Source organism: Triticum dicoccoides, chromosome 6B, assembly GCF_002162155.2.
Source record: "Triticum dicoccoides isolate Atlit2015 ecotype Zavitan chromosome 6B, WEW_v2.0, whole genome shotgun sequence".
Taxonomy (NCBI): domain Eukaryota; kingdom Viridiplantae; phylum Streptophyta; class Magnoliopsida; order Poales; family Poaceae; genus Triticum; species Triticum dicoccoides.
In genome coordinates, this window is record NC_041391.1 from 396303933 (window position 1) to 396330448 (window position 26516).

Genomic DNA, 26516 nt, shown 5'->3' on the forward strand with positions numbered 1-26516 from the left:
TGTATGTGTTGTGTGTTTACCATGTTGTTTGCTTCTTTCCGGTTGTGCTTCTTCTTGATAGTCCCGGTTTCGTTGTGACTGTGAGGATTCATTCGACTACGCTTGGTTCGTCTAGGACCATTCATATTCTTCATGGACTCAGTTTTCTTCCTAGCGGAATTTCAGGCAAGATGACAGATACCTTGGATCTCACTACTATCTTTGCTTTACTAGTTGTCTCAATGCTATCGCTATGTCGCACTATCCTACCACTTGTTTATCAAGCCTCCCAATATGCCATGAAACAACCTCTAATATTTTCCACCATCCCAGCAAACCATTGTTTGGCTATGTTACTACTTTGCACATCCCCTCTTATAGCGTTGCTAGTTGCAGGTGCAGTTGCAGGTTGTTCCATGTTGGGACATGGATATCATGGGATATCACAATATCTCTTATTTGAATTAATGCACATATATACTTGGTAAAGGGTGGAAGGCTCGGCATTTTGCCTGGTGTTTTGTTCCACTCTTGCCGCCCTAGTTTCCATCATACTAGTGTCATGTTCCTTGATTTTGCGTTCCTAACACGGTCGGGGTTTATGGGCCCCCCTTGACAGTTCTCTTTAAATAAAACTCTTCCAGCAAGTCCCAACATTGGTTTTAACATTTGCCAACATAATAATACTAAATTAATGAATTAACTCATAGGGCATCATGAACCCTAGGATTCTTTATTCCACATAATACAGTGGGGTCAGTGTTGTTGGTGCTGGTCCAAACTAGAGCACTGTGCGGGGCCGCCCCTGGGAAACTTGGGGTATTTGGCACTTGTACGCTCGCTCATCTGTCGTGGCCTGAGATGAGATAAGCAAGGCTACTATCAGGGTGTCGGCGCGTCGGGAGGTCTTGCTGGACTTGTTTTACCATTGTTGAAATGTCTTGTGAATCGGGATTCCGAGCTTGATCGGGTTGTTCCGGGAGGAGGATTTTCCTCCGTTGATCATGAGAGTTTGTGATGGACTACGTTGGGACACCCCTGCAGGGTTTAAACTTTCGAGAGCCGTGCCCGCGATTATGTGGCATATGAGAATTTTTAATATCCGGTTGTTGAGAACTTGACACCAGATCAGAATTAAAATACACCAACCGTGTGCGTAACCATGACCGTCTCTTTTCAATTAAAGAAGAGAACATGGTGGGGTTATGTCTAAACGTAAGTAGTTTAGGATCGGTTCTTCATCATTACTAGTTTGCGACCGTTTGCGTAGTTTCTCATCCTATTAGTGTACTCATAAGTTAGCCACCATGCAATGCTTAGTGCTTGCCGCAACCTCACCACTATCCATTCCATACCCATTAAGATTTGCTAGTCTTGATACCCATGGTAATGGGATTGCTGAGTCCTCGTGGCTCACAATTACTACAACAACAGTTGCAGGTACAAGTAATGCGATGATCTGACGTGAGAGCGATGATTGCTTGTTTCCGAGTCCTTCTGCTTCTTCTGCGATCAGGGATAGGTTCCTGGTCGACAACCTGGGCTAGCAGCGTGGATGTCGTTTGTGTTTTTTTGTTTGTGTTTCATCCGTAGTCGGATGTTGCTTTTATGTATGAAGTTTGATGTATTCATTTGGCATTGTATGACTTTTCATGTATCCCCGTCTATTATGCAATGGTACGATGTAATGATATCCACCTTGCAAGTGTCTTCAATATGTGGCCCTATCCTTGGTGGGACCTTCGAGTTCCTCTCGGATAGGATCTCATATTGGGAGTGACAGTTGCTTAAGCAATCATCAAAAGAAGTTCCCTAAACAGGGAAATCATCCATGAAAACCTCAACAATCCTTTCACAAAAGTCCGAGAATATAGGAGTCATACATGTTTGAAAGGTAGAAGGTGCATTGCATAAAACAAAAGGCATACACCTATAAGCAAAGGTAACAAAAGGGCATGTAAAAGTTGTTTTTCCTTGATCCTCTTGTGACACGGGTATTTGGGAAAAACCATAATAACCATCTAGAAAGCAAAAAATGTGTATGTTTTGTTAGTCTTTCTAGGATTTGATCAATGAATGGAAGAGGACAATGATATTTCCAATAGATTTATTTAATTTTATAAAGTAAATTACCATTCTATAACATGTAACAATTCTTTGCGGAATCAATTCATTTTTATCATTAGGAACAACAGTAATACCCCCTTTCTTAGGAACACAATGAATATGACTTCCCACCTACTATCAGCAACATGATAGATTATACATGCTTCCAGAAGATTTAATATTTCATTCCTTACCACTTCTTTCATTCAAGGATTCAACCGTCGCTGATGGTCAACAAATGGTTTAACATCAGGTTCCATATTAATTTGGTGCTGACATGGAGTGGGACTTGAAGAAAATATGCCCTAGAGGCAATAATAAAGTAGTTATTTTATATTTCCTTATTCATGATAAAGGTTTATTATTCATGCTAGAAATGTATTGATCAGAAATTAAATACATTTGTGAATACATAAACAAATACTGTGTCCCTAGTATGCCTCTACTAGACTAGCTCGTTGATCAAAGATGGTTAATGTTTCCTAACCATAGACATGTGTTGTCATTTGATAACAGGGTCACATCATTAGGAGAATGATGTGATGGACAAAACCCATCCGTCAGCTTAGCATATTGATCGTTCAGTTTATTGCTATTGCTTTCTTAATGTCAAATACCTATTCCTTCGACTATGAGATTTTGCAATTCCCGGATATCGAAGGACTACTTTGTGTGCTATCAAACATCACAACGTAACTGGGTGATCATAAATATGCTCTACAGGTATCTCCGAAGGTGTTTGTTGAGTTGGCATAGATCGAGGTTAAGATTTGTCACTCCCCGAAAGGTATCTCTGGGCCCTCTCGGCAATACACATCATAATAAGCCTTGCAAGAAAATGACTAATGAGTTAGTTATGAGATGATGTATTATGGAATGAGAAAAGAGACTTGCCAGTAATGAGATTGAACTAGGTATGAAGATATCGATGATCGAATCTCGGGAAAGTAACATACTGATGGACAAAGGGAATTACGTATGTTGTCATAACGGTTCGACCAATAAAGATCTTCGTAAAATATGTAGGAGCCAATATGGGTATAAAGGTTCCGCTATTGGTTATTGACCGGAGAAGAGTCTCGGTCATGTCTACATAGTTTTCGAACCCGTAGGGTCCGCATGCTTAACATTCTTTGACGATATAGTATTATAGGAGTTATGTGATGTGGTAACCGGATGTTGTTCGAAGTCCCGGATGAGATCACAGACATGAAGAGGAGCTCCGGAATGGTCTGAAGGTAAAGATTGATATATAGGACAATGATATTCGGACCCCGGAAGAGTTTCAGAGTGTACCGGGTAGTTATCATATCATCGGAAGGGGTTTCGGGCACCCCTAGGAAGTATATGGGCTATATGGGCCACAAGAGGGGAAAACACCAGCCCACAAGGGGCTACAGCACCCCTTTGATGTCAGCGGGCCTAGGGGAGGAAAGGAAAGAAGAATTCGGCCTCCCCCTTCCTTTCTCTCCCCCTTTCCTTTCTCCCGAAAGCAAATCTGGAATGGGGGGCGGCCAAGGGAGGAGCCCAAGTAGGATTCGGTCCTACTTGGGGAACCTCTTGGCCTCTGCCCTCTCCCCCACCTATATATATGTGGGAGGGGGGCTCCACACATAACCACGAGAATTGCTTAGCCGTGTGCAGCGCCCCCTCCACCATTTACACCCTCGGTCATATTTCCGTAGTGCTTAGGCAAAGCCCTACGGTGATAGCTTCACCATCACCATCACCACACAGTTGTGCTACTAGAACTCATCCAGTACCTTGTTGTCTTGCTGGATCAAGAAGGTGGAGGATGTCACCGAGCTGAATATGTACGTGGAGGTTTCGTACTTTCGGTACTCGATCAGTTGGAGTGCGAAGAAGTTCGACTACATCAACCGAGTTAACAAACGCTTCCACTTATAGTCTATGAGGGTACATAGGCACACTCTCCCTTCTCGTTGCTATGCATCTCCATGGATATATCTTGCGTGTGTGTAGAATTTTTGTTGTTTTCGATCCATAGTGGCATCCGAGCCAAGTCTATGCGTAGATGATATGCATGAGTAGAACAAAAAGAGTTGTGGGTGGTGATAGTCATACTTCTTACTACCAATGTATTATTTTGATTCAGTGGTATTGTGGGATGAAGCGGCCCGGACCAACCTTACATGTCTAGGCACATGAGACCGATTCCACCGACTAACATGCAACTAGTTTTGCATAAAGGTGGCTGGCGGGTGTTTGTTTCTCCTACTTCAATTGAATCAAATTTGACTATAGGCGGTCCTTGAAGAAGGTTAAAATAGCAAACTTGATGAATCACCATTGTGGTTTTGCGTAGGTTAAGAACGGTTCTTGCTAGAAGCCTGTAGCAGCCACGTAAAACGTGCAACAACAAAGTAGAGGACGTCTAACTTGTTTTTGCAGGGCATGTTGTGATGTGATATGGTCAAGTCGTGATATGATATATGTTGATGTATGAGATGATCATGTTTTGTAATATTGACAACCGGTATGAGACTGAGGGTTGTCTCTTTATTGTATGAAATGCAAGCGCCATGTAATTGTTTTACTTTATCGCTATGCATTAGCAATAGTTGTAGAAGAAATAGTTGGCGAGATGACCCCAACGCAACGATGGAGATCAAGGTGTCCAGTGACGATGGAGATCATGACGGTGCTTTGGAGATGGAGATCAAAAGCACAAGATGATGATGGCCATATCATGTCACATATTTTGATTGCATGTGATGTTTATCCTTTATGCATCTTATTTTGCTTAGAACAGCGGTAGTATTATAAGATGATCCCTTCACTAATTTCAAGATAAAAGTGTTCTCCCTGGGTATGCACCATTGCCAAAGTTCATCGTTTCAAAGCACCTCATGTTGATCGGGTGTGATAGACCTTACGTTCGCATACAACGTGTGTAAGACAGTTTTCCACATGCAGAATACTTGGGTTAAACTTGACGAGCCTAGCATGTACAGGCATGGTCTCGGAACACTAGAGACCGAAAGGCCGAACGTGAGTCATATAGTAGATATGATCAACATAGAGATGTTCACAACGATGACTACCCCATCTCACGTGATGATCAGACATGGGTTAGTTGATTTGGATCATGTATCACTTAGATAAACTTGAGGGGTGTTTATTTAAGTGGGAGTTCTTTAGTAATTTGATTAATTCAACTTAAATTTATCATGAACTTTATCTTATAGTTTTGCATATCTATGTTGTAGATCAATGGCCCGAGCTACCGTTCCCTTGAATTTTAATGCGTTCCTAGCGAAAGCTAAGTTGAAAGATGATGTTAGCAACTACAAAGACTGGGTCCACAACTTGAGGATTATCCTCATTGCTGCACAGAAGAATTATGTCCTCGATGCACCGCTGGGTGACAGACCTACTATAGGAGTTGAAGCAGATGTTATGAATGTCTGGCAAGCTTGATCTGATGACTACTCGATAGTTCAGTGTGCCATGCTTTACCGCTTAGAACCGGGACTTCAAAGACGTTTTGAACTTCATGGAGCGTATGAGATGTTCCAAGAGTTGAAGTTAATATTTCAAGAAAATGCCCGGGTTGAGAGATATGAAGTCTCCAACAAGTTCTATAGCTGCAAGATGGACGAGAATAGTTCTGTCAGTGAACACATACTCAAAATGTCTAGGTATCATAACCACTTGACTCAGCTGGAGTTGATCTTCTAGTTGATAGTGTTATTGACAAAGTTCTTCAATCACTACCACCAAGCTAGAAATGCTTCATGATGAACTATAATATGCAAGGGGTGAATAAAATGATTCCTGAGCTCTTCGCAATGTTTAAGGCCGTGGAGGTAGAAATCAAGAAGGATCATCAAGTGTTGATGGTTAACAAGACCACTAGTTTCAAGAAAAAGGGCAAGGGAAAGAAAGGAAACTTCAAGAAGAATGGCAAGCAAGTTGCCGCTCCCGGGAAGAAGCCCAACGCTGGACCCAAGCCTGAAACTGAGTGCTTCTACTTCAAAGGGAATGGTCACTTGAAGCGGAACTACCCCAAATACTTGGCGGATGAGAAGGATGGCAAAGTGAACAAAGGTATATTTGATATAAATGTTATTGATGTGTACCATACTAATGCTCGTAGTAGCGCCTGGGTATTTGATACTGGTTCGGTTGCTCTTATTTGTAACTCGAAACAGGAGTTGTGGAATAACTGAAGATCGGCTAAGGACAAGGTGACGATGCGCATCGGGAATGGTTCCAAGGTCGATGTGATTGCCATCGGCACGCTACCTCTACATCTAGCTTCAGGATTAGTTTTAGACCTCAATAATTGTTATTTGGTGCCAGCGTTGAGCATGAAAATTGTATCTGGATCTTGTTTATTGTGAGACGGTTATTCATTTAAATCAGAGAATAATGGTTGTTCTATTTATATGAGTAATATCTTTTATGGTCATGCACCCTTCATAAATGGTCTATTCTTGTTGAATATCCATCATAGTGATACACATATTGATAATATTGATGCCAAAATATGCAAAGTTGATAATGATAGTTGAGGGAGTCTTGGATTAGGGGGTCCTCGGACAGCCGGACTATATACTTTGGCCGGCTGTTGGACTATGAAGATACAAGATTGAAGACTTCGTCCCGTGTCCGGGTGGGACTCTCCTTTGCATGGAAGGCAAGCTTGGCAATTCGGATATGTAGATCTCCTTCTCTGTAACCGACTCTGTGTAACCCTAGCCCCCTCCTGTGTCTATATAAACCGGAGGGTTTAGTCCTTAGGACAACAACAATCATAATAATAGGCTAGCTTTTAGGGTTTAGCCTCTACGATCTCGTGGTAGATCAACTCTTGTAATACTCATATCATCAAGATCAATCAAGCAGGAAGTAGGGTATTACCACCATCGAGAGGGCCCGAACCTGGGTAAACATTGTGTCCCCCGCCTCCTATTACCATTAGACTTAGACGCACAGTTCGGACACCCTACCCGAGATCCGCCGGTTTTGACACCGACATTGGTGCTTTCATTGAGAGTTCCACTGTGCCGTCACGATAAGGCTTGATGGCTCCTTCAATCATCTACAATGATGCGATCCAGGGTGAGGTTTTTCTCCCCGGACAGATCTTCGTATTCGGTGGCTTCGTACTGCGGGCCAACTCGCTTGGCCATCTGTAGCAGATCGATAGCTACGCTCCTAGCCATCAGGTCAGGTTTGGAAGCCTGAACTACACCGCCGACATCCGCGGGGACTTGAGCTTCGACGGATTCGATCCCATGGCAGGTCCGCCGAATAGTCACGATGAGCATGACTTAGATCTGCCATCAGACGACGTTCAGGAGATCACACCTGCGGTTGCCCCGGCTCTTTATCTGGAGCAGATCATGCCATCCGAGGACGGGTGGATAGACCCCGCCACGAAGGCCGCACACTCATCGGCTCTAGAGCCGAACACAGACTTCACATCCAAAGAAATCTATGTCATCGGATCCTCGGACTCGTCTCCAGCCATAGGTTCCGAACCACGCGCATCCATGCCTGTCGATTCTGATTGGGCACCGATCATGGAGTTTACCTCCGCTGATATCTTTTAGCACTCACCCTTGGGCGATGTGCTAAATTCACTGAAATCCCTCTTCCTATCAGGAGACTCTTGGCCAAACTATGTCAGGCTTGAGTGGGAAGTGAACGACAAAGAAATTCATTTCCCACCCACCACCCACTTGGTAGCCACTGTCGATGACTTAACCGACACGCTTGACTTCGACTCCGAAGACATCGACGGTATGGACGACGATGCAGGAGAAGAACAGGAACCACCGCCTAAAGGGCGCTGGACAGCCACGTCATCATATGATATATACATGGTGGATACACCCAAAGAAAATGACGGCGAGGAACTAGAGGATGCAACGGAGGGTAACCCCCTCGAGAAGCAACCAAAGCGACAACGTCGGCGCTGCTCCAAATCCCGCCTCAGCAAAAACAGCGATAACACCGCAAGAAAGAATAATACCCCGGTCGACTCCAAAGGAAACGACGACCCCATGGACCCAGCGATGGAGCAGGATGAGCCAGGGGACGGCGAACATAGTCCGGAGCTGATGTTCGGTCACGGCGATACCGAGGGTAAAACTCATCAACCTGTCTCTGGAGAGGAGAACAGTCCAGACGACGGTGCACACATCATCCCGGAAAGGCACTTGGAACAAGAGAACCTCCATAGAAGGCTTATTGCCACCATGAGGAGCTTGAAGAAGCAGAAAAAAGGCTTAAGGCCGCGTAGGATACGCTCAACCGCAGATGGAACAAGTGCTTGACACTGAAGACAAATACGGTGGCGATCGCCACACAAAGAGCTATCCAAAGCACAAGCTGCTGCCCGAATTCGATGACGAGTCTATAGAGCCCATTCAGCCGAAAAATAAAACGGCCGATCAGCCGGACCGACCACCCCGTGGCCGCGACAGGGCAGCTAATGACGCTGCACATAAGTCAGCGCACGATTTTCCGTGAGCACCTGGACAAAAAAGCCGGTATGGCCAGGTCCATCTATGGATCTATGAAGCGTGCTCCAGCACAAGATCATGGCCGCCCAAACGACTGTGCTGACCAAATAACAGCTCGGAATCAAAACCGAACACTACAACCGTCAGAAGAATGCCATGACACATCCAAATATAGTGGTGCCGCGCACTCCCTGTGCTTCACCGATGTGGTGCTAGATCATGAATTTCTAGAGGGATTCAAACCCGTGAACATAGAGGCATACGATGGAACGACAGACCCTAGGGTCCGGATTAAGGACTTTATCCTTCACATCCACATGGCTCGCGGAGATGATCTCCACGCCATCAAATACTTGGCCCTCAAGTTGAAAGGACCATCTCGGCACTGGTTGAAAAGCCTCCCTGAAAACTCAATTGGAAGTTGGGAAGAGCTTGAGGATGCTTTTAGGCCTAATTTTCAAGGGACCTATGTCCGACCTCCTAATGCAAATGATTTAAGTCACACAATTCAACAGCCCGGAGAGTTAGCCCGAAAGCTTTGGAACAGATTTCTCACTAAAAGGAATCAAATTGTCGACTGCCCGGATGCCGAAGCCTTAGCGGCTTTCAAGCATAGTTTCTGGAACGAATGGCTTGCCAGACACCTCGGCCAGGAAAAGCCGAGGACAATGGCACCCCTAACAAGCCTTATGACCCGCTTTTGCGCGGGCGAGGACAGTTGGTTGGCCCGTAGCGGCACCAGCGACCCAGGCACGTCCGAAGTCAGGGATGGCAACGGGAAGCCGCGACACAATAAAAGCAAGCGTCAAAACAATGAAGACAGCCCAGATAACACGGCGGTAAACACCAGATTCAAGGGCTCTCAACCCGGTCAATGGAAAAAGCCATTTAAAGGCAGCAAAGATGGACCATCCAGCCTAAACAAGATTCTGGACAGATTTTGTCAGATTCATGGCACCCCCGAAAAACCTGCAAACCACACAAACAGAGAATGTTGGGTCTTCAAGCAGGCCGGCAAAGTAAATGCCGAACACAAGGGGAGGGAGACGCCAATTGAAGACGAGGATGAGCCTCGCCAGCCGAACACTGGGGGACAGAAAAATTTCCACCAGAGGTCAAAACAGTGAACATGATCTACGCAACTCACATACCAAAGAGGAGACGCAAACGCGCACTCTGAGACGTATATGCTGTAGAGCCCGTTGCCCCCAAGTAGAACCCTTGGTCGGCCTGCCTGATCACTTTTGATCGCAGGGATCATCCGACTAGTATCCGACACAGAGGATCGGCTGCCTTGGTGCTCGACCCAATAATTAACGGATACCATCTCACCCGAGTCCTTATGGACGGCGGCAGTAGTCTCAATCTGATATATCAGGACACTGTCCGCAAAATGGGGATAGACCCGTCAAGAATCAGCCAAAGCAATACTACCTTTAAAGGAGTAATGCTAGGCATAGAGGCCCGCTGCACTGGCTCTCTAGTAATAGAGGTTGTATTTGGTTCTCCCGACAACTTCCAAAGCGAAGAATTAATCTTCGACATCGCTCCATTCCGAAGCGGCTATGACACACTACTCGAAAGAACGGCCTTTGCTCGTTTCAACGTAGTACCGCATTACGCTTATCTCAAACTTAAGATGCCCGCTCCACGTGGCGTCATCACAGTTAGCAGGAATATAGAGCATTCTTTACGTGCAGAAGAATATGTGGCGGCTCTAGCAGCCGAACACTGAACGGCCTCTCCAATCAGAATAAATGATCGGTCGTCAAGACCGCAGACACGGTTAGATGAGTCCGGCGCACCACTAGTTGTAGCAGCCCAGATAAACCTGAGCTTGGGTCGATGGATACACCCCCATCGGTGGTGCTAGGGGCTGCCCGCATGTAAAAAGGCCCATAGGTCAGCTTGACCCTATTAATACAATAACAGATTGCATTTTCATGGTTTATTAAGAATAACCAACATTCCGCACGAAGTCTTTCACCTGGGTCTTTCTTTTTCACAGATAATCATTGTGCCACACCCTTCCAGGATACGGCACAATGGAGACAAAGGCGCAGACGTGCAGCAGGGCCCCACTCAAAGGTTTCTTTTTAGATTAAGACCCTGTGTAACCCTTTTTTAATGTCTCTTCTTGCTTCACACCCTCCGGGCACTTAACACAACCGAGAGGGATACTGACGTTATTGGCATTTCATCATGCCAGATTGATGCATGTACTTGGAAACTCAGGGCTCATTATCGAGGGCGTTACTCAGCACAGTATATGTTGCAAAGTCTGAATACCTTAGGGAGTGTTCGGCGTCACGAGTTTGGCCTTATATGCATGATCTCCGAATCATGTCTTTGGTCAATAGTTGGGTTTGCCCGGCTCCCGTGTTTTGCTACCTTATGTTCCGCTCTATCGGCTAAGGTGGCACCGGGAGAACTACTGTGATTGTGCCCTGGTTCATCTGGATGAGCACCTTAGTAGAGAAAGCCGAAAACTGACTGTCATGATAAAGCGCGAGACTGGTCAACCACTCGATGACTCAGCGGAATCTTCGTGATTCCTCCGCATTAATGAAGGACCGGTTTCCTGGTCATGTACGCACGCGCACCTTATTCAGATGAACGTGGAAGTACCAGGGGCTATATAGTAGCCCCACCGTCAAAGTCCTATGGCTAAGTGAAAGTGTTAAAGCTATATAGTCCAATTGCCTTGTTCGCCGCGCTATCACCTCCTTAATGGACCAAGACGTTGGATCAAGTGTGATTACACGCTTTTCCGAACACCTCCACATTATACGCGTGGGGGCTGAAGCCGACGACTGCAAACTTTTAGGTTATATACATACATACGTAAACGGCCGCACAGGAGGCACTATAATACTTTCGGGCAAAAGTATAAACATAGCCTTTATAATCAAAATAGCATTGTTTTTACAATCAAGATACATGTCACTCGAACATGGTACTCTTCGAGCACTGAGCCTCTATTAAACGGGCGCCTTCTAGGACTTCTTCAAAATAGTGCTCGGGCGATCCTTGGCCTCCGGCTGGACCCCGAGTTGGAATAGCGGTGGCCTCCATCCCTGCCCAATATGTCTTAACACGGGCAAGAGCCATCCGCGCACCCTCTATGCACGTCGACCTCTTTACAGCGTCGATGTGCAGCACAACACCAAGGAATCATTGCACTAAACCAAAATAACTATCCGGCCTTGGTCCCTTCGGCCAAAGATGATCCACGACAGACCTCATGGCAAGCCCGGACAACCTATGGAGCTTGGCCCACTCAGCCATTTGTTCATTCAATAGCAGCGGACGTGTTGGAGCACTGAGCTGCGACCAGAACAACCTTTCCACCTCATGATCTTTCTGATCTTTGAAAAACTCAGTCGCATCAGCAGAACTCTTTGCCAAGTCCAAGTACGCGTCTGCAGCACTCCATAATTGATCCAGAGGGGCATACTTCGGATCTCTGAACTTCGTCCACAACAAAAAGGGCCTCCCAGCCATGATATCTCCGGCTTAACGAAGCTCCTCCCTTGTCATTCTGATTTCAGAGTGAGTTTCCTTGGCTGCTTCCAAGGCCTTCTTCAGGTTAGCCGCTTTCGCTTGGCTTTCCTTTTCGAGGATCTCATATCGGCCAGCGGCATCTTTCAGCTCAACAGCCATCTTGGCTATTTTATCTTTGCTCTGACTCTTCGGCAGCCTGTTCGCTTCTCCTGGCTTGTTTCTTGGCTCGGGAAAGTTCCGCCCGAAGGGTCTCCACCGTGGCAGCTCCATCTGCAGTCATAGCATATTATAGATACTAGCATCATGCTCCTCTTAATATTTGCTGACCACCCAAAAATACATACCCTGTGCCTCGTCAAGCCAATTGTTCACAAGAGCAATGTCGGCATCCGCCACGTCAAGCTGACGCCTCAGTTCAGCAAAATCAGTAGTCCGGCCAGCCGCCGGACCCTCAGCCGCCTGCACATGAAAATAGTGCGATAATTACCTGGGACTATTATCCTCTGTTTGCCGCCTCCGGACGGCAACCAGAGTCTCAGGGGCTACTATCTATATACAGCACACCTAGCGTGTGCAGTTCTGTCAAAAATACATATATATATATATATATTACTTTGCGTACCTCAAAGCCTCTTAGCAGGCTCGTAAAAGCTTCATTCAACCCGCTTTTGGCGGATGAAATCCTCTCAACCACCGTACCCATTAAGGTATGATGCGCCTCTGAGATAGCCGCTTGCTCCAGAAGACCCGTCAGTGTGTCCGGTTGTGCACCGGACAGTCCCGGACTCTTTCTGTTGCTCTCCTTAGGAGCCGAATACTCCGGACTTCGGGCGGCCGAAGAGTTACCTTCTAGCCTTGGTGTATCAGGAGAAATCCTCCGTGACGACACCTCAGGGTCGTCCGCCGCATGAGGCGGGGAGGCAGGAGGAGGTGTTTCACTCTCCATCTCAGGAAGAAAATCCCTCGAAGACGAACTCTGTCGAGAAGGGCTACGAGCCGGACTGCAAGATATATGTCTCGGTTATTGTTCTCAGAGATAAAGCAGGATATATTTACCAAAGTACTTTTGTTAACTTACATCTCGGTTGAGGGCTGGCCCCCTTGCGGGCAATGTGCGGTAAGGACGCCCTCTGGGGCAGGGCCCCCTGGCGAAGGTTTCTTCCCTCGTTTGGGGACCTCCGTTTCCAAGTCTTCAAAGGCGGCCCTTTTCTTCCCTTGGGGAGAGGGGATTCTAGATTCACCTCCCCGATTATCCTCCTTCACGGAGACACTAATTCCCCTGGATTGGATGTGTAATGTGTGAAGCTCGCTTTCGGCTTCTTTATTCCTCCCTTCATCTTCTCCTGATGGCACTTGATAAGGTGCGTGCTCAAGCATCCTGGTTAGTACAGGATCCAGTGAGCCTTCGGGAAGGGGGGCCGAACACCTGACCCTCTCCACCTTTCTTATCCAGTCCTGGTCGAGAGCAATTTTTTAGAATGATGTCGTGACAAATAAAAAGACAACATGTTAGGTCATGGAATTACTTACTTGGGTAGCTGGATGGTTTTAGTTGAGACCCGCATCCTCGGTGGTGTCCGGACACTTTATTCGTGATCCGAAGAACAATCCATACATCTCTTCGAGCGTCATGCCGAAGAACTGTTGAATAGTTCGCGGTCCTTCCGTGTTGAATTCCCACATATGGAGAGATCGATGTTGGCATGGCAGGACCCGATGAACTAGCATTACTTGCATTACCTTGACAAGACTGACATCCCTCTTGAGGAGATCTCGGATGCGGCTTTGCAATGTCAGCACGTCATTAACTGGCCCCAGTCCAGCCCCTTGTTGACCCATGACACCAGTTAGGGCGGAGGGCCCAAACGAAAGGCGGGGGCGGCCACCCGCTTTGTACCTTGGGGAGCTGTGATGTAAAACCAGTCCCGTTGCCATAAGTCGGACACCTCCGGGAAGGAACCCTTTGGCCATAGGGCGTCGGCGCCTTTGCTTATTATAGCGCCTCCGCACTCTGCTTGTCGCCCATCGATCATCCTCGGCTTCACATTTAAGGTCTTGATCAATAAGCCGAAGTGTGGGGTGATGCGGAGGAAGGCCTCACACACGACGATAAACAACGAGATGTGAAGGATGGAATCCGGAGCTAGATCATGGCAATCTAGCCCATAATAGAACATGAGCCCTCTAACAAAGGGATCAAGACTAAAACCTTGCCCTCGAAGGAAGTGGGAAACAAATACGACACTCTCTTTGGGTTCGGGAGTGGGGATGACCTGCCCTTGAGCAGGCAGCCTGTGCGGGATTTCGGCGGTGAGATACCTGGCCTCCCTAAGCTTCTTGATGTCCTCCTCTGTGACAGAGGAGGCCATCCACCGGCCTTGAAGGTTGGATCCGGACATGGTTGAAGGTCCGAAGCGCTTAGCCTGAGCCTTGGGTGTTGGAACTCGAGGTGAGGGAAGGGAAGAATCAAGCGTGGAAGAAAAAGAGAGGCCTTGGCCCCTTTATAAAGAGGGTGAATATCAAGCGTCCTCCACGTGGCCGTTTGGAACTTGCCGAAAATCGAGGAGTCATACTAACAAGCACGGTTGGGTTACCCACACCCATATTGATGAGAATCCCATGATAAGTGGAACACGATCTCTACTTCGACAAGATGTGCCAATAAAACCGCCTCGCAACACGTGCAGTGGCAGGCTGGGGAAAACGGTTCGTAATGACCGGGCCGTGGTGTGATGTCACGCTGTGAAAAGTTGTCAGCAGATTAGATTTGTGGAATATTGTGCTCTCTACGGTGGTATGTGGAAATTATTTTTGCAGAGCCGGACATGATCCTTGTGTTCAAAATCTTCTATGGAGTATTCAGATAACGAACCCGCCTTGCAATGCGGAAGACAATCTACGTGCCGGACTCGTCGTCATTGAAGCCTGGTTCAGGGGCTACTGAGGGAGTCCTGGATTAGGGGGTCCTCGGACAGCCGGGCTATATACTTTGGCCGGACTGTTGGACTATGAAGATACAAGATTGAAGACTTCGTCCCGTGTCCTGGTGGGACTCTCCTTTGCGTGGAAGAAAAGCTTGGCAATTCAGATATGTAGATCTCCTTCTCTGTAACCGACTCTGTGTAACCCTAGCCCCCTCACGTGTCTATATAAACTAGAGGTTTTAGTCCTTAGGACAACAACAATCATAATCATAGGCTAGCTTTTAGGGTTTAGCCTCTACGATCTCATGGTAGATCAACTCTTGTAATACTCATATGATCAAGATCAATCAACAAGGAAGTAGGGTATAACCTCCATCGAGAGGGCCCGAACCTGGGTAAACATTGTGTCCCCCGCCTCCTGTTACCATTAGCCTTAGACGCACAGTTCGGGACCCCATACCCGAGATCCACCGGTTTTGACACCGACAATAGTGCAACATACTTGTGGCACTACCGTTTAGGTCATATTGGTGTAAAGCGCATGAAGAAACTCCATGCCGATGGACTTTTTGAATCACTTGATTATGAATCTTTTGATACTTGCGAACCATGCCTCATGGGCAAGATGACTAGAACTCCGTTCTCCGGAACAATGGAGCGAGCTAATGGCTTATTGGAAATAATACATACCGATGTATGCGGTCCAACGAGTGTTGAAGCATGCAGCGATTATCGTTATTTTCTGACCTTCACAGATGGTTTAAATAGATATGGGTATACCCACTTGATGAAACACAAGTCTGAGACATTTGAAAAGTTCAAAGAATTTCAGAGTGAAGTGGAGAATCATCATAATAAGAAAATAAAGTTTCTACAATCTGATCGCGGAGGCGAATATTTGAGTTACGAGTTTGGCCTTCATTTAAAACAATGTGGAATTGTTTCACAACTCACACCACCTGGAACACCACAGCATAATGGTGTGTCCGAACGTTGTAACCATACTTTATTAGATATGGTGCGATCTATGATATCTCTTACCGATTTACCACTATTGTTTTGGGGTTATGCATTAGAGACAACCACATCTATTATATATTAAAAGTGTTTGACGGGATAACCGAAAAAATAATTAAACTAGAAAATCCCAAAAAATTAGAAACATCTAACCGTTAATTTTAGTACAAAATTAATGACATCCATTAGATCATGATAATTTCACAAAAAATTACCCACCAATGCCACCGAAGAGACTACCCCTTTATACCCTAGAAAAACCCACCCGTCCTCTCTCCCATGCGTTCATAAGAAAAGAAAAAAAGTCGTCCTCTCCCGTGCGTTCCCAAGGAGCGGAGATCCATGCAGGCTAGCTCAAACTCTACGAAGCTGATCGGACACACGGGAAGTACAAGAGGTTGATTGCTTGATTACTTTGTACAGTAATACAGTATAGTAACTAACACACATATATTATTATTAGCATCCAGCCATAGCAATCCAGCGCATCTGGCCGGAAAGCAATCACCAAGTTGTGGACGCCGGATTGATCAAGCTAACCTATTCAATTTTTCCTTTTGTTAGCACATGCCCGATGGCAAGTTTCTTGCTGATTAGTTTTTTTTTTCTAGAATACGAATACACACATACAAACAACAAGCTAGATCAGAGACTGGATGGGCGCACACATGTAATGTAACACAATTTTTAGAACATAATTCCATCACGCACACCTGAAACCAATCTGAATTTCCAATTCCGTCAGACTTGCAAGCGCTTCCAAGTTTCACTTCATGTTCACCTTCATATGGGCGCCCCTTGGATGTCGCCAAATCTCTGTTGGATATCCTCAATTGTCCAATTGACTCCACCCAACGACAGCAACGACTCCAGCAGGTATCTTCTGCACAATATTGATTATTTTACATTATGGTCACTGCGTGGTAGATCAATGATACTTGATTGTTAGATTATGCTAAAATAGTAAAACAAAATCTATAGATTTAGATTCATTAACTTGACCAGAACTGATTCCTTGCCCTACTTTTGTGTTCAAAGTTTGCTCTCAGTCTCCGTTGGATCTCTAAGATTGTGCAATTGGCCCCTTCCAGCGACCGCTCCACCTACAGTAGGCATTACCATCTTATGCACAAAAGCAATTAATTTGCATGATTTATTATTGTTAGATAAATGAACTAAACATTAACCATTATAAGCAATGGATCAACTATGCTTGATCGATGATTTTTTCTAAAATAGAAGAACTTTAATATGTACATCCTAGATTAATTAACATGACCAGAACCGCTCCCTTTCCATACCTACATTTCCCTCAAGTTAATACTTTTGTGTTCAGGTTTTGATTGGAACAAAAAACTAACTATACATATTTTTTCCAGTTACACTTACTAACTAATATATATTTATATTTCTATTGTCAAGGCCTCAAATAACATGTTGCCTATGTTCACAAATGCATTGAGTACAATAGAGGGATGGCAACCAAGGACTATAAGTAACAACGGGTGCACAACTTCAAAATTGAGGACAGAGAAAAAAAATCACCAGATATGTAAGTTGTACTCCTTCCATTCCAAAAAGCTTGTCGCTCAAATGGGTATACAAGTAACAAAGGGTGCACAGAATCAAAATTGAGGACAGAGAAAAATATCACCAGATATGTAAGTTGTACCCCATCCATCCGAAAAAGTATAGGGATGAATTTTAGTATGAACAAGAACAACCAATATTAATATTTAAATGATCCAGAACTAAGAAGCTTGAACATGAATGTACTGACATGAAAATTTTGAACTTCATAGAGCCAACCGGTAAGTGCAACGACGTGGTGCAATTTTCTCGTATGAAGATTGGCAGGTATAGCTAGAAGCATGACTATTTCAGACTGTGCTACCAACTGAGAGAACCACTCACTTAACTTATGAAATAGCTATGGAAAGACAATAGAAGAGGTCGAAAAACTACATGCAAAATATCATATTAAAAAGGAAGGAAGGAAGATCGGTTGGATCAATATAAACATGGACATCTATACGTAACATTCTCAAGAGTCACAAAAAGAGATGGACCGCGGATAATCAAATGATGAAGATAGCGATGACGATGATGTGGTCAAGTACATAATCTACAAATAAATTTTCCAAGTAATGAACTAAAATACACACTTTTCGTATGATGTTGCCAGCCTTTTACGTAAGCACAAGTACACGGATAATTAGTTTCCTGCAAAATCTCTTCAATTTAATAAATTGACTTATCTATGCTAACATGAATATTACACACTGTATGACAGGAAGGATATAGTCTACTATTCTAGAGAAACATTGGAAAAAATGCATGAACATTTAATGAAAACACTTATTATATAATGCGAGCCTATAGTGACAACGTCCACTCATCATTATACTTTATACAAGAACGCAAGTTATTTAAATTTAATTAATCTTTGAGAAATATTAAAACAATAGCCAGTTGCAAATATATGCATGAATTCATAAATCATCTATATAGTATGTAGGGTACAGAGCCTAACATTGCCGATACTGGTCGCATGGCGGGAAAAAGTGGATGGGGCCTCAATAAATTCAGAATTTTGACTAACAAGTTATCATCACCAATAATCATTGATAGCGAGTGAATAAAGAGGTGATTTTTGTCAAAAAAAAGCAATAATCATTGACAGCAGCAAACATACGGAATAATCTATGCATAACCAATGTCCTCAGGCAGGACACCTAACTGTATGGTCTGCATCGCAAAATTAAACTAAAGGAGAGGAGCTGGTACCGCTTCATGGTCCGTCCTCGGCAATTCCAAGCACTAATAGGCACAAACCCAAATCTGCCTAAAACTCTGCCTGTTAGGCCATGCTGACTACATTACCTAAAATCTGTTCTTAATTTGCTTTGTACTTTGAACTATACTGTATTGGCTTATCCGCATCCTTAGCGGCCTTGCAACCAGCCGGTGTGGATACAAACCTGCATTCATCATAGGCTGAAAAGTGCCTTGCACGCTGGAGCTCCAACATCACGCACGGGGGCACCTCAAACTCCATGCTGCTTCACTCGCTTACCTCCGTCCCACCGTAGGGGAGACGATCCACGCTGACGGCAATGCCACCATCGAGTTCGACTAGCTCAACTGATCAACTACTCCCTCACGCAACTGCTCCTCAAGCCCTGCTATGCCTCCTCACTATTGACGGGCCTGGAGGATCGAGGAGGCGTGCAGTACCTAGACCAGACCCTTGGCCGCACCAACGACCTGAACTGCGGGGAGTGCGTGCAGGGAAGATAAGCAAGGTGGCGGCATGAGACCAACAGAGGAAATCGAGGGGGGCTTGGGAGTGAGATCGGCAACGCCGATTACTAGCGGCAGTAATGGAGTTCATCGGTAGACAACAATTTCGGAGTGACAAGGAGAGAAGTGGAGGAGAAAGGGGATCGGAACTTCTGGAGAGACTGACGTGTGCGTGACAGGCGCATCTGCGCGACAACGCTAGTGTTTGGGCTTTGTGTTGGGCTAAAGCCCAACTCAGTTTCCAGCAGAAAGATATAGAAACCGTAGAAAAAATATCCAACTATTAAGTTTTTATGATTATTTACTCAAAAAATATCATTATTGCAGTGTACACCGCCCAAAAAGGTATAGTGTATAATTGTGTGTATAGCCAAAAAATATAATATTTCTCGCTGAAATTCAGTGTGAAGTAATCCATGCAAACATATTATACCCCCTCCGTCCCATATTAATGTTGATCACATAGAAATATCTAGCTGTATCAAAGTGCAAGATACATCCGTTTGAGCGACATTTAATATGAGACCGAGGGAGTACATGATTATATGAAGGAAAAAAACATGTATGTGTCATTGATAGTTGAACTCACATTTAGTGCATATGAAACTTGGCCACAAAACAACTGATATGTTAAACATTTCCTCAACTAAAAAGACATTCCAAAAAACAAATTGATATATTAAATATGAAAAGGAAATTTCTAACGGTCAACATATGAAAATGACAAATAAGTACTGTATGAAAATTTGAGTAACTAGGAAATTTTAGTTCGCATCTAGAAAATGCAAAATTATCTATAGAATATATGAATTTTTTTCCAAAAATTAGGCAAGTGATTCATGCATAAAATATGTTGTATATTTAAATATCAACGAGAAAAACTAATATATCTAAAAAATACCCCCTGTTTCGAAATATATGACGTTTACGTCTTATATTTAGAAACCTAGAGGAAGTACTATATCCCTTCTTTCAATCCGGCGCACCTAGTTCACAGGTCTGAGAGTGAATTATGAGAAATCCTTCTTGGTGCCACTAAATGTACCAATCACACAGCTTCACTCTTTGCTTAATGTTTTGGGCTGCCAGCAAGGTCATTTTCCTTTCACCTATTTAGGTCTCCCTCTTGGCACAACAAAACCAAAAATTGAAGATTTTAACCCAATGATGCAAAGAATTGAAAGAAGGCTTTCTGGCTGCTCCACTATGTTATCTTATGATGGCAGGCTTTTGCTTATAAAATCAGTTTTTGCATCTCTGCCAATTTTCTTCATGAGCTCTCTAGCTCTCCCAGTTGGTGTGTTACAGCAAATCAACAAGTACTTGAGAAATTTCCTTTGGAGGAAATTTGGTATGGAGGATAGAGGAACTGCACTTATTGCTTGGTCCAAGGTTTGTAGGCCAAAAAAGCAAGGAGGACTTGGAATACTTGATATCTCTATTCACAACAAGGCACTACTAATGAAAAATCTGCTTAAATTTCTCAATAAGGAGGATATACCTTGGATTAATTTGATCTGGGAGAAATATTACCACACTGAACTGCCAAGAAGAAAAGTTGAAGGCTCTTTCTGGTGGAAGTCTCATATTGCTCTCCTGGAGAGATTCAAACAAATCAGCAAATGCTCCATTGGGTCAGGACAATCTATTCGCTGTTGGTCAGATACTTGGTTGGAACAGCAGCTCCAATCTTTGCTCCCTCACCTTCACTCCTTTGCCCTTCATGAGGATCAATCGGTACTAAGTTTCTTTCAGGAGGAAAATTGGATTGATCAGTTCCATTTACCTCTCTCTGTAGTAGCATTTGAAGAATTCAACCAGCTCCCCTCTTTGGCTCCGACCTTAGACCCACAAGTTAAAGATAGGTGGAACATTATTGGTGCTTCTGGCAGGCCCTCTTCAATTCTGATCTATAATTTGCTTCTGGACAATCATGAGGAGCATCCGTTTTTCAGTCTCATTTGGGATAGCTCCAGCAGGCTAAAGCATAAAATCTTTTTTTGGTTGGTAGCTCACTGTCGAATCAACACTAGGGCTCTTCTTCTAAGGAAAGGCATGCACCTTGATGATACCTTTTGCCCTAACTGTAATCAGCAAGCAGAAGAAACTCCTATGCATTTATTGTGGGGTTGCAGTTTTGCGCAAGACTGCTGGAACTCTTTGATTCCAAACAGACGAAGAGGAACTTCTGTTTATGAGGACACCATCTTGGCCACGCAGCTCCTTCCAAAACAATTTGCTGTCGAAATCCTTATTTTGGGTTGTTGGAACATTTGGATTCAGCGAAATAACTTTGTGTTCAGAGCACTTCCTCATTCAATTCAGTCTTGGAGATACCACCTCAAGAATGATCTTAAGCTACTTCGACATAAGATCAAGCAAAAGTTTACAGTTCGCTTTTCACAGTGGATAGATCATAATCTGTAATCATGGGTTCCATTCCTAGAGCAGGCATTGGCTAGCTTATAATCTTTATTCTTTTGGAATTTGTAACTTTTTGTACTATATTTTGCTTTAATTGATTTACCGTAGAACATTTTGTTCTACGGTGTTGGGTCAAAAAAAAAGCCGGTCAGAGCATACGATGGATATAATACGCGCTCCTCACTTTAGTGGGCCTATATATATATGCTAGTCCCCTCCCACCTCTTTGACGCGCTCTACATACCACCATTTTAACATAAAAGGATGATAGTCGACTTGCCTCCACGGAGCTCCCTCGATTTGATGCACTTCTGACCGGTGTGGTCAATCTGATTTTCACCCGTCGGTAGTTCTCCGTAGGCTATGACTGGCGGGATCGTTGCTCACGTCTATTGGCCGGGTGAGACATTTCGACGTGCGAGCCAATCCTCCCCTCACGCGCGGCACACGGTGTGTGGCACCGCACAAACCCTACTCCCGATCCATAGGTGTTTCACCCTTTCCTCTCCTTTCCTTCGTCAACACAGCTGCCATACCTCCTCTCCCGTGCTTGCCGCCGCCACGGCCTCGCTGCGCCTGCCACTAGATCTGCGCCCTTGAGGGTGATGGGGAGCTAAAGACGATGAGCAGCGGCGCGTGGGGTTCGTGCAGGTCCTCGGCTTGCCCGTACCTCACCAGTCCGCCGGGCAAGCAAGCCCGCGGGAGACGAGCACACGGATGCCAACGGAAAGTGCTCCAGAGAGGAGAGAAGGCGACACTCTAGGTGGCGGCACTAGGCCAGCAAAATCAGGTGGTGGCTGAGGTACACGAGAGCGAGGTGGTGCTGGAATGCATGGGGGCCGACAGCAAGTCGCCGAAAGTGCACAACCACTCCGACGAGGTGGTGGTGGCCTGCTTGCCCATGGTGACCCGTTGTTCTTTTCTGTGCTCCTCTCTTCTCATGACAAGGTTTGACGGACACCGAAGCCGTCCGCTCCATCCGCCAGCATGCTCATAAAGGTAGTTACAATGAGATTGATGTTCATATTATCTTCAATGTTGTGACATTTTTATTCGATCTGAGTTGTAATCCACTATTTTTTTAGATTTTACATTTTAGTAGCAATGGGTTTCCTGCTCTACTAGTTGTGACATTTTCCATGCCTTTTCTTTTAATATAGTATAGAGTCCATGCTTATGGGTTCAATTTGACAAGCTTTTGTCACCTTCCATCCTGTTTTAAGCTCTGTTGATGAATGCTTTCTACCATGTTAGTGGGAGGGGGAGGAGGCCAACGACTAGGAGAAGGAGCATGGATCATAATCGATGTTATGGGTAAAAGTGCTAACAAATTGATGCATCATCATGGCTAAGGTGTCAATACTACTAGGTAGGCATAGTGAGTATTCCACTTATTATGTTCACCTTGACACGCTTCATGGATTGGATGAATTATTTTAAATATGTAAACCTACTTTGGTGTATGTTAGTTTTAGGATGGCAACTTGCGTTTTTTTTCATGCCTTGTTAACAGTTTTGGTTCTCATAGGGTTTGAGATGTGTAGATCTAGTTTGACGGATCAGTTGCAGGTGAGTATGTAGTATCCTTATCTATTTCATATGCTTGACTCCACTTTCATTTTCCTATGATGTATATACATCGGGCTCAGGGCTTTGGCCTGTTCCATCCAAGGTGTATCATGCTTTATCTGAAACTCAAGTCATTTGGTGTTGTTGGGGATTCTTTGATCGAGATGAGAAAGAGGGCATATGTGATTTTTTTAGGCCATCTGTCCAGGTAGTGACATTCTAATATGCAAGGAATGTGTTTATTTGATTTTTTTTATTCTGACATACACTAAAGTAATCATGACCATCAGTAAAAGGAACACAGTCAAAACATGATTATATTTTGTCTTGGTATACCTCATTTAGTTGTCATTTGTATATTTCAAGGAAATTATTCAATTTTTAGTTATCTTTCCATTGCTATTTTCCCTTCTATGCTTATCGGATGGGTAGACAATCTTATAAGGGGATGCAATGGATTTTTGTATTTTGGATTCTCTGGACTGAATGGGTTATATTTCTAACCCATAAAAATTACTTTGACTCCATGATGTCTACTACACAACCTTCTTCTTGTAGACGTTGTTGGGCCTGCAAGTGCACAGGTTGGTAGGACAGTAGCAAATTTCCCTCAAGTGGATGACCTAAGGTTTATCAATCCGTAGGAGGCGTAGGATGAAGATGGTCTCTCTCAAACAACCCTGCAACAAAATAACAAAAAGTCTCTTGTGTCCCCAACACACCCAATACAATGGCAAATTGTATAGGTGCACTAGTTCGGCGAAGAGATGGTGATACAAGTGCAAAATAGATAATAGATATAGGTTTTTGTAATCTGAAATAATAAAAACGGCAAGGTCACAAGCGGTAAAAGTGAGCGTAAACGGTATTGCAATGATAGGAAACAAGGCCTAGGGTTCATACTTTCACTAGTGTAAGTTCTCTCAACAATAATAACATAGATAGAACATATGACAATCCCTCAACATGCAACAAAGAGTCACTCTGAAGACACTAATAGCGGAGAACAAACGTAGAGATTAAGGTCGCGTACGAAACCACCACAAAGCTATTCTTTCGGATCAATCTATAAAAGAGTTCGTACTAGAATAACACCTTAAGATACAAATCAACCAAAACCCTAATGTCACCTAGATACTCCATTGTCACCTCAAGTATCCGTGGGCATGATTATACGATATGCATCACACAATCTCAGATTCGTCCAATCAACATAAAAGTACTTCAAAGAGTGCCCCAAAGTTTTTACCGGAGAGTCAAGAACGTGTGCCAAACCCTATGCATAGGTTCCCAAGTGTCACGAAACCCGCAAGTTGATCACCAAAACATACATCAAGTGGATCAATAGAATAACCCATTGTCACCACGGTTATCCCACGCAAGACATACATCAAGTGTTCATAAAAGACTCAATCCAATAAGATAACTTCAAAAGGGGAAACTCAATTCATCACAAGAGAGTAGAGGGGGGGGGAAACATCATAAGATCCAACTATAATAGCAAAGCTCGAGATACATCAAGATCGTGCCATAGAGGAACACGAGAGAGAACACGAGAGAGAGAGAGATCAAACACATAGCTACTGGTACATACCCTCAGCCCCGAGGGTGAACTACTCCCTCCTCGTCATGGATAGCGCCAGGATGATGAAGATGGCCTCCGGTGATGGGATCCCCTCCGGCAGGGTGCCGGAACAGGGTCCCGATTGGTTTTTGGTGGCTACAGAGGCTTGCGGCGGCGGAACTCCCGATCTAATCTCTGTTCTCGAAGTTTTAGGGTACGTAGGTATATATGGGTGCAGGGAGAACGTCGGTGTAGCTACGGGGGCCACACGAGGCAGGGGGCGCGCCCAGGGGGGAGGGCGCGCCCCCACCCTCGTGAGCACCTCCCGTATCTCCTAACGTGGGGTCCAAGTCCATCAGGTGGGTTTCCTTCCAAAAATAACTTCTCCAGTTGATTTCGTTCCGTTTTGACTCCGTCTGATATTCCTTTTCCTCGAAACACTGAAATAGGCATAAAACAGCAAATGTGGGCTGGGTCTCTGGTTAATATGTTAGTCCCAAAAATAATATGAAAGTGGATAATAAAGCCCAATATTGCCTAAAACAGTAGATAAAGTAGCATGGAGCAATCAAAAATTATAGATACGTTGGAGACGTATCAAGCATCCCCAATAATTCCTGCTCGTCCTCGAGTAGGTAAATGATAAAAAGGAATTTTTGATGTGGAGTGATACTTTGGCATAATTTCAATGTAAATCTTCTTAATTGTGATATGAATATTCAGATCCGAAAGATTCAAGACAAAAGTTCATATTGACATAAAAATAATAATACTTCAAGCATACTAATCAAAGCAATCATGTCTTCTCAAAATAGCATGGCAAAAGAAAGTTCATCCCTACAAAATCATATAGTTAGGCTATGCTTCATTTTCGTCACACAAAGATGTTCCCAACTTCTATACCCCCGATGACAAGCCAAGCAATTGTTTCATTCTTTTTAACGCGCTTCAGCTTTTTCAACCCTCACGCAATATATGAGCGCAAGCCATGGATATAGCACTATAGGTGGAATAGAATATGATGATGGGATTGTGTGGAGAAGACAAAAAAGGAGAAAGTCTCATATTGACGAGGATAATCAACGGGCTATGGAGATGCCCATCAATTGATGTCAACATGAGGAGTAGGGATTGATGAAGTCATGTACCTAAGGTAGGGTCATGGACCTGTCCAAGGTACCCTTTCCAAGGACATCTACAGAAGAAACTCCCTTCCAGTTGACCTGGAAGGATTCCACTCGACGAACTCGAAGACACTCGACCACCGGGAATCCAAGAGCCACTCTGTATCCAAACGGTCTATAATTAAGTAGTCTTTATGGCCATGATGACACTTTATGTAAGGCGTTTCCTGTAACGCCAGGCCTTAATGTACTTTAAACCCTCCGCTACGTGGGCTGGCTGGGTCCTGGCAGACACTATATAAGCCCCCCCCTCCACTGACAGAAGGGTTGGCACCCCTGTAACTCATACGCTTATAATCCAGTCGACCGCCTCCGGGCTCCGAGACGTAGGGTTGTTACTTCCACCGAGAAGGGCCTGAACTCGTAAATCCCTTGCGTATACAACTACTCCATAGCTAGGATCTTGCCTCTGCATACCTACCCCCCCCCCCATTCTACTATCAGT

At 44.5% G+C, this 26516-nt stretch overlaps 1 long non-coding RNA gene across 1 annotated transcript; it reads right to left on the reverse strand.

Moving 5' to 3' along the window:
• Positions 1-16416: 16416 nt before the first annotated feature.
• On the reverse strand, positions 16417-19508 carry LOC119324869. Its single transcript, XR_005157211.1, has 2 exons — positions 17052-19508; positions 16417-16910 (listed from the first exon to the last, which is right to left on the reverse strand). It is a non-coding gene; the product is annotated as an uncharacterized LOC119324869 (long non-coding RNA).
• Between the last annotated feature and the right edge of the window lie 7008 nt (positions 19509-26516).